Raw genomic sequence first — 9,452 nt, 5'->3', positions numbered from 1 at the left:
CATATAGTACCTAAATGGTATTCTTTTTTCATGGTTTGATTTGGTTGTTTTAGATGCTATGGTATTGCATGACTCTTTGCCTCAAGTCTCGCATCTTAAGCCTGGTATTTTTTTTTTTTTGTCATCTACATTATATATATTTTTTTAATCTACGTTCTTTTAATTCTTCTATTACTCCATTATTATTATTTTTTAATTATTCTCATTACTCTTTTAATGAGTTTATATGAAATCACTTTTTAGTATTTGATTTTGCGCATGTGATTGTTTTTGTTGTTTATAGCTTACACCAGTAAAATTTATTGCTTTATATATATTTATTTTTTTTAAAAAGCAACTATTTTCTAAAATTATTATTTTATTTAAATAAAATTATTTTTGTTTAGTCCAAACTTAACAAGGAGTGAAACTCTATCTCTCTAACAAGTCTAACTTAAACTCAAAATCAAACATTGATAATTTATCTCCAAATTTGCTAGGTTAATCATGAACACTATAAAAGTAAAGCAAACCCCAATATATATTTTTTTAAAGCCAAGCAAAGGTATGAGCTCTTTTTAAGTTATTTTCTTCTCCTCTACTTTGTTTAAAAAAAATATTTTATAATTTTTCATGTATTTTTTAAAAAGTAATTTTCATACATGAACCACCAAACTTTCTTTAGCCATTTTTTACAAGATAAAAAAGCTTGCAATAATTGAAATTATTCTTTTGAATGTAAGTTAACTTTCTCTTTTATTTCTCTATTGTTTGGTCATATATATTTTGTTTTGTTTCAATAATTTCTAATCAATGAATCATCTAATTCTTTAATAGTTTTTGGTCTTTCAGATGTTTTAATATCTGAATTTTTGAGGTTTATTTATTTATTTATTTTTGTAGTATCAATCTTCAATGTTGAAGTTTTAACATTCAATGTTGTATTTTTTTGCAAAAGTTTTCAAGCAATAGCTTTTTCATCAAATTGTAACACAAATTAAAAACAAATTGAAGTCATACAAGAGCAAACCATGCAATAGTGTAGTTTCTTAAATTTTTTATAAAATTATTTTAGTCTACCTCACAAATAAGTAAGTTTCCGTGCATAGCACGGGTTAGCGACTAGTATAATTTTATCTTTAAAGAAAAGAGGGAAAAAAAACCCCACGTTTTAATGTGTTTAAAGCCAAGTATTTTTATTCCTAAAAGCTTGCCTATTATTTAGAAGCAATTTTCTCCATGATTTTATAATTTTATCTTTAAAGAAAAGAGAGAAAAAAAAAAAACCCACGTTTTAGGTTTCTCCACGATTTTTAAATCTTATCTCTAAAGATAACTTCCCCAGAATCATTTTTCTTTTTCAAGATTTATGTACATAGGTTTCTCAATGATAAAAAAAAAAGAAGATTTACGTATAAACTAATTGCTTACAAAATCATCAAATAAGCAATGAAAGACACAACAAAGGACAATATTAAATTTCATATGGTAGGATATTCACAAAAAATGATCTTTAACAACTATTTGATAGATTGACTACCACTTCGCTCACTTGAATTCATCCAATATGACTGCTATTAAGCTGTATTTTATGTGGGAGTTAAAAGATTTTTATTTTTATTATTTTTTTTTCAGACTCTAAATCACGATAAAAGAATAAATTTATATTTTTTTCCTAAACTCTAAGTCAGCGTTCAACTAAAATTTTTTTCCTTATATTCACGTTTTCAAATATGAGTTCTATTTGAACTCAAATTTTCTTATATTCACTGTCTGGCACCTCAAACATGGAGGAATGGACGTTTGTTAGTTGTAAAACATCTTGTACTTGATGATAATTATCCTTCTTCTTATTTATGTACTCATTTTCAAAGGCAAATACCTCAATCAAAATATAACCATTACGTTGATATTCTTTCTAGCTAGATCTCACTCGACAAATTTGACTGCTTTTACCATCATCTCCAAGATCGAGAAGCTAAACAGCAATTGATCTTGTTTTCATGATGATCATATTTGAACAAAACAATAGGAATATAAGAAACCGTGACAGTGTAACAGAAATATAAGAATATGTGAGTGTTTTTTTTTTTTTTTAAGAGAAGATAATGATATGAAAAAGGATAATGATAACAAAATTCAGGATAATCCTAAACTTTAGGGAGTAAAATCTAAGTTCTAAAATATCAGGGTGTAAAATTCAAACACCCCAAACTTCAGGGGGTAAAATCCAAATTTTGAAACTTCAGGGTGTAAAATCCAATCACTTCTAGACTTTAGAGGTGTAATTTGCAATTTACTATTTATTTTAGCCATTATTATAAATTATCACACTAATTGATAATTTGATGTATATCATATTAAACCATTTGTATTATAATGATACTAATTTATTTAACTAGGTGATAAATTAATTTTTATATGTGCAAATTTAGACTTTAAATTTAAAAACTTAATTAGTATTTTTGCATCTCAAGAAATAAAATAAAAATAAAAATAAATTTTAAATAAAAAATAAAAATATTTAATAAATATTATTTAATACATATTTAAATATAAACAAATGACACCGCTTAAAATTTTTGCGCCCCCAAATTGTTGAACGGGCCTGGTACCCAAATATTTTATCTTGCCTTACATCGTTGTCATTTTAAATTTAGAATTTCGGGCTACGTTTTATTTTTTACCAAAAAATCACCGCCATTGACCATAAACAGAAATGATGATGAAGGTTGTGTGGCAGTATTGAGGGGGCATAGTAGAGATTTTTGGCTTGATTTGAAGTTCCACATCTCCTCCATCTATATACATATAATCTTAAAAACATAACCTCACCCCATATATAGTTAATACAATTCCTAACAGTTAAGAAACATTACTCATATATAAGTCAAATGCCGAATTACAAGACACACATAAAATGACAATAAATAAAAAACTTATTTTACAAAAAAGATCCAACCTTCAAAAATAGAACTCACAAGACAAATGCAAATTACAAGTGCAAATACAGAACTTATTTTTAAACAAAGCTAAATTAACTAAGATGATAACTTTTTCAAATGACTTTTACTTTTCTAATGTTTGCCTCTTGAATGGTTACATGGAAATGGCATACACAAATTCATTGCACCACACCATGCATATTTTAATTTATCAAATGATACCTAGTCAAATTATGCACATCGCACCACACCATTTTATATTATACCTAGTCAAATTATGCACATACTTAAGCATGAAGGCGAGGAGTGAGATAAACTTCAAGTGGGGTAGCTTTCGGGTTTGTAAGTCCACCTTTCTCTGTCATGTCCACAGGTTCATTTGATGGGCTTGAAATTTCAAAAGCATACAACAAAGTAGCAAGTGTGAGTTGCGTAACTTGCAAGGCAAATGAGATCCCAGGGCACATTCTTCTACCACTACCAAATGGCATCAATTCAAAATTTTGGCCTCTAACATCAACATCCTTGTGAGTTGTAAGAAATCTTTCTGATCGAAATTCATTAGGATCCACCCACACATTTGGGTCTCGATGGAGTTTTGGAAGATTAATAATAAGTCGTGTGCCTGCTGGGACGTGGTAACCAACCAAAGTACAGTCTTCCATTGACTCGTGTGGCACTAGGAGTGGTGCAGCAGGGTATAAACGCATTGTTTCTTTGAGGATAGCTTGGAGATGTACCAAATTTTTCATATCTGATTCTTTCACTTGCCTTTCTCTACCGATATGGATGTCTAATTCTTCTTGAGCTTTTGTTAAGGTCCTAGGGTTGTTGAGAAGTAAAGAGAGAGCCCATGTCAATGTTATTGTTGATGTGTCTGAAGCTGCTAAGATAAGGGCCTACAAAAGTAACATAATATGAATTGGACAGAATGTTAGATGGTTGGCTGAAGCTTTAAGATTTCTAGCCATGGTCCAAGAATCTTTAGTAGCAGCAAGAATTCAGATTGCATTAAGAATTCAAAACTTGTGCTATTTGATTATATATGGCTTAATATTCTACAAGAAAATGACATGCCTTCAAGTTTAGGATTTAAATAAACCATTATGAACAAGATAATTATCATGAAATTTTTTGAACTTTTTAATTTTGTAAAATGAAGTTTCAGATCCATGTTGAATTTTATGTGAGACACGGGGAATACAAATATTCTGCACCACTTTTTGTGTTGTACTTTATGCTCCATTAATTGTGGTATGCCATGTGTTTGATTTTTATTTCATTTCATTTAAAACTACAATTATTTTATAAAATTAAAAAAGTAAAAACAATACACGACAAGTTGTGATTCATAAAATATAAAGTGGAATACAAAAAGTAGTATAGAGAATTTGTATTTCTTACATGGGCCATGCATGTGTTCATCTATCTAAGAAATTTAATTGTTACTCTACAAAGTCAATGGATCGACTCTACAAATTCAATAGAGCAGTGTTTATTACACATTATTTTATACAATTTTACAACAACACAAAAAAAAGGTTATAATTTAGTTTTTTTTTTTTTCATGTGTTAAAAATTGTGTAAAATAATGTGTGTTTAACAAGTTAACCTAATTGAATATATGTAACGTTTCTCAAAAAAAGATAAAAGAATATATGTAGCAAATGGGATTTTGGAAATATATTATACTATGTGTGAATTAATAGGGTTATCAAAAGCTTACCAGGCACGTAGCTTTGACGATTGTATCAACATCATAACTGGAAGTCTCATCATCATCGGTGACAATGGATAGCATTACATCCATAAAATCTTGGTGTTCCTTCACCCTACCAGAAATTTTCCACTGCTTATGCTCCTCTAGCCATTCTTTAGTCACATCATCCAATTCTTTTGCAGTTTTCTTCATGGCTTTCTCGCTCCCCCCCACGTCCAACCACCTTAGATATGGAAGTGCATCTGAGACCACAAACTCTCCACTCAAATCCATAAACTTTCTCAATGCCTTTCGACACTGATCATTTCTATCATTCTCAACCTTGGTCGTAGCCTTACCAAATCGTTGTCCTACAACCATCCTACATATTATGTTTAGGGCTGTGCACCCTAGCCATCTCTCCATCTCCAATAACACCTTGTTGTTCTTGACCAATAGCTTATGTATCTCTTTTATAGAATCATTTACTTGGCCTCTCGAATGTGTTTGAGCGTTTCAAGGCGGTGGTTTGAGAGGACCTCTAGCGTGACCATTTTTCTCACTTGGCGCCAGAAGGGACCATAAGGGCTGAACCCGATCCCAGCATAGTTGTAGACCAAGATTTCTAGAGCTAAACCTTTAGGACGGTTGGCAAAGGCTTTGTCATTGGTAGTAAAACACTCTTTGGCTATCTCCCAACTGCTTACTATTATTGTTCGATGCACACCCAACCAAATTGTGAAGATTGGTCCATACTTTTCAGCCATGTTACCCAAGGCTATATGAGCCGGTTTTGACCTTCCAAACTGGTGGAGGTGGCCAATCAAAGGCGAAGCCCCACCAGCTTCAGGTAGAACTGATCTTTGTTTAGTAGCAGTTCTTTGAACTCTTCTTGATATCCATATTAGAAAGAATATGAACATGAAAATGGTGAATATGCTAGCCATAGAATTTGTGAAGAATGGGCAGGAGAAGAGCATGGTTGATGTTTCTGGTGAGTGACAATTAATGGTTTTGTGGGAAAAAATATATAGCCCAAACTTAGTAAGGAGGTGGTTCTTACAAGATACGTGGCAAGCAAGCTGAAAAATAAATTTGGATTGTCATTTTACATCTTACGTACACAAAGATTTTCTCGTCTTATCTCGATGTCATTTTACTTTGCAAATCCAGCCTAATTTTAGTATGGGAAATTATTGGATATTTTTGAAATACTATAAATACGTATTTTCTCATTTTACAGAACTATGAGTCCCACTAATTAAATTTATAGTGAGACTCACAATTTATGTGAGAGAGAGAAGTACACATTTATGGTTCTTCCGGAGTATTCAATAATTTTCCTTTTAGTATTTTACCACAAATCCAAAAACAAAACATTGATGGGAAAGGATCTTCGCATTAAAATCCTTAATTTTTCTCTAATTTTAATTCTGGCACATATAAGATACGTGATATTTAAAAAATTAGTGGTGTTAATAGATTCATATAAATCACACAAAATCAAATAAATGTTATACGTCTTACATTTATCTAAAAATTAAAGAGATTTAGAAGATTTAAGTTGGAGTAATCCTATTCTATCAAGTTATTGTTTGTTTGACTCGATCATAACTTATATAGTTTATAGTCAATGGTGGCTCCACATGCAAGCCAGGATGGCCACAAGATCACCCTGACATACAAAAAAAATGTATATATACACTTGCTAAAATATATAAATATATATATATATATATATATATATATATACGTGTATATATATATATATATATATATATATATATATATATATATATATATATACACATATACATACTAAACTAATTTATTGTGATCACTCTAATAAAAATGTTGAACACCCTAACTTGGGAATTACAAAAATTTGGGTTTATAAAAAATAAGAGTAATGCTACATTCACAATAATTTCTCAACAGATTCAATGTGGTAAGTTGTTATGATTATAATTTGGGCCTAATACTAATATTATTTTTTTACCCACCAATAAACAGCTTTTTGCATAACATTTATTGTAAAAATGTTGTAGAAGTATCATTACTCCAAAATCAATTCTACCCCCCCCCCCCCCCCAAAAAATGATCCTTAATCCTTTTTTTTAAAGGCTTAAATAAGAACAATAAATATTAGCCCAAATAATAACTAGTATAAATCAAACAAAATTAAGACAAGACCAAACAACAACAAGTGAACAAATTATTCAACAAAAAGCCTATTATAAAACAAAAAGATAAAAATTGCTAATCATTCAAATTTGTAACTTGTTCAATCTATTCAATAAAAATAATCTCTAATTTCATTTTTCTTTTAAAAATGATACCAAGAAAAATATTGTAGCTGTGAGTTTATCTTGATGATGATAACAGTTATATTCTTTTTGGCTTTGTAGTCATAACAATTTTGCTCTCCTTAGCAACTTGACTTGCAGTTACAGTAAATATTTAAGTTATTGCTTTATTAGATTTTGTATAATTTAAATTTTATAGTGACAACCATTAAAAGAATATTCCAAGAACCACCATTACTTAAGTAGAGCAGGCTTTGGAAAGTAGGGGTGAGCAAAAAGTCACCGGCACCGATCCAATTGACCGGCGTCGATCGTTCCGCACCGCCATTGCAGCCGATCGATGAAGTCGATGCTGGCAATCGGAGCGCGAAGGAGTTCTGATGCCAGTGCGGTGCAGTCACTCGAGCTGGGAATCTAAAACCGAGGGGTCACTGAACCGAACCGATTCCTGCATCTCCACTTCTCAGATCTGTTTAGATATGGCGTCATTGACTCGCTGTACAGGTTCTCTTCTCAGAATCTCGTCTGAGGTTTTTTTTTTTAAATAAAATGTTGTTGTATTGGTATGGGTGTTATTAAAAAAAAAAAAACTGTGTCGCTTTAGGCTAGGTTTTCAGATTCTACCCTAGTATAAATTCATCCTTTTGTCTCTCATAAGTCATAACCCTCTAACTCTCTCTCTCTCTCTCTCGCCTCTCGCTCTCGCCTGATTGTGACGCATCGCCTCGCCTCATCGCTCTGGCCTCTTGCTCTCGCTCTCACCTCGCCTCGCCTCTCGCTCTTGCTCTCGCTCTCGCCTCGCCTCGCCTCGCCTCTTCGCTCTGGCCTCTTGCTCTCGCTCTCACCTCGCCTCGCCTCTCGCTCTTGCTCTCGCTCTGGCCTCGCCTCGCCTCTTCGCTCTGGCCTCTTGCCTCTCGCCTTGCCTTGCCTCTTCGCTCTGGCCTCTCGCCTCTGGCCTCTCGCTCTCGCCTCGCCTCGCCTGACTATGATTGCGTACTGACTAGATTACACAATATTTATTTGCCATAATATGATAATTTCATTACAAATGTCATATATGATATGTGTTGTGTTAAATATGAAGGCTGATTTTGCAACTAAGCTCAGTGTTGTATTCTTCAAAATTTTACTAGAATGTAATATCCATAGTTGTTCTTAAACCTAATACTGTGCATGTTGTTTATTGATCCTTATTAGTGTCTTGTCTTTCCTTTTTTTTTTTTTTAAAAAAAGAAGCTATGTCTGCCTACCCATTTATATACGTGCAATGGTTTTTGGCTTTGCCTTGGTTGAAGAAAACTTGGCACGGAAATGTTTATGTTAAACAATTTTTTTTATAGGAACAGATTTATTTTTTTTAAAAAAAGATGGTTAATGATTCAAATCAAACTGACCAAACCGATTAGACCGAGCCGATTAAACCGCACCGCTATAGGTCGGAAAACCAACCTTAATCGGCATGCATCGGTTTTAATTATTATAAAACCGATCCCTATCGGTTCGGTAACAAATTTGAAAAAAAACCGAGCCAACTGAACCGCCCACACCCCTATTGGAAAGGGAAGGTGCTGACGAATTTTGCTTCTTCTTCAAAGCTGCTGGTTGTACAGAATGAATGAACTTTTGTGATGGGGCCAAGAAATCAGAAACTTGAGTGATTTAAACGATAAGTCCAAGAAATTAAGTAAAGACACGTGGAAATTAACGCATCAATTTTGTTTATTATATCGTCAATCACAATAATTGTTAATTAAGTATTAATATACTTTTGGGTCCATATATATACTAATACAAGTACGATTAAGTCACTAGAAGATCTTCTCAAAAATAAAAAAAGTCAGTAGAAGATCTTTGGGTATTTCGAATGTAAAATGACAACCCAAATTTCATTTCAGCTTGCTTGTTTGTTTGAGCGTGAAGTCAAGGATTTTGACAGAAAAATAGAAGAGAAGGTCATTTCTTGCTTTTCCCATACACGCAGAACAGGGAACGATTCTGCACATGCCCCAGCAAGATTAGAGAAGGAAACAGAGGGATCAAACGTTGGGCCAGAAACTATACCAGGAATATTAGAACGTATAAAGCAACCAAATCAACCTTTATTATTTTTTTAAAGCTGATGGTTCTATAGAATGGATGAGTTTGTACGATGGATCCAAGAAAATAAGTTAGAAACCTGTCAAGTTTTTCAATTAACTTCTTCTCAATTCTTTGACTTCTGTCTCAATTTTCTTTACTATATCATAATTCTCAATAATTGTTATTATCATATTATTGGGTCAAGATCCATCTTACCTCATCAGTAAAATGAAATTGATAAAATATCATTTTGTAGGCATAAAATTTCTCTTTTACAAATGTAGCCGTTACTATCACTTAGAAAATAAGTGAAATATTTCACTTACTCCTTGGTAATCCAAACTTTCAAACGTGTGCCGATAGGATAGGTGAGTGTCTATGGATAGCAAAAGTTCCTCCCAAGTATACTTGGGGATGGAGGAAAATTCTCAATATAATAAAAGT

The 9,452-nt window shown here is 32.3% G+C and overlaps 1 pseudogene; it reads right to left on the bottom strand.

The window, feature by feature from the left end:
- Window positions 1-2,881: 2,881 nt before the first annotated feature.
- LOC142622390 (cytochrome P450 CYP82D47-like) lies at window positions 2,882-5,650 on the bottom strand (annotated as a pseudogene).
- Between the last annotated feature and the right edge of the window lie 3,802 nt (window positions 5,651-9,452).

Source organism: Castanea sativa, chromosome 1, assembly GCF_040712315.1.
Source record: "Castanea sativa cultivar Marrone di Chiusa Pesio chromosome 1, ASM4071231v1".
Lineage (NCBI taxonomy): Eukaryota > Viridiplantae > Streptophyta > Magnoliopsida > Fagales > Fagaceae > Castanea > Castanea sativa.
This window is presented reverse-complemented; position numbering and strand designations above follow the sequence as displayed.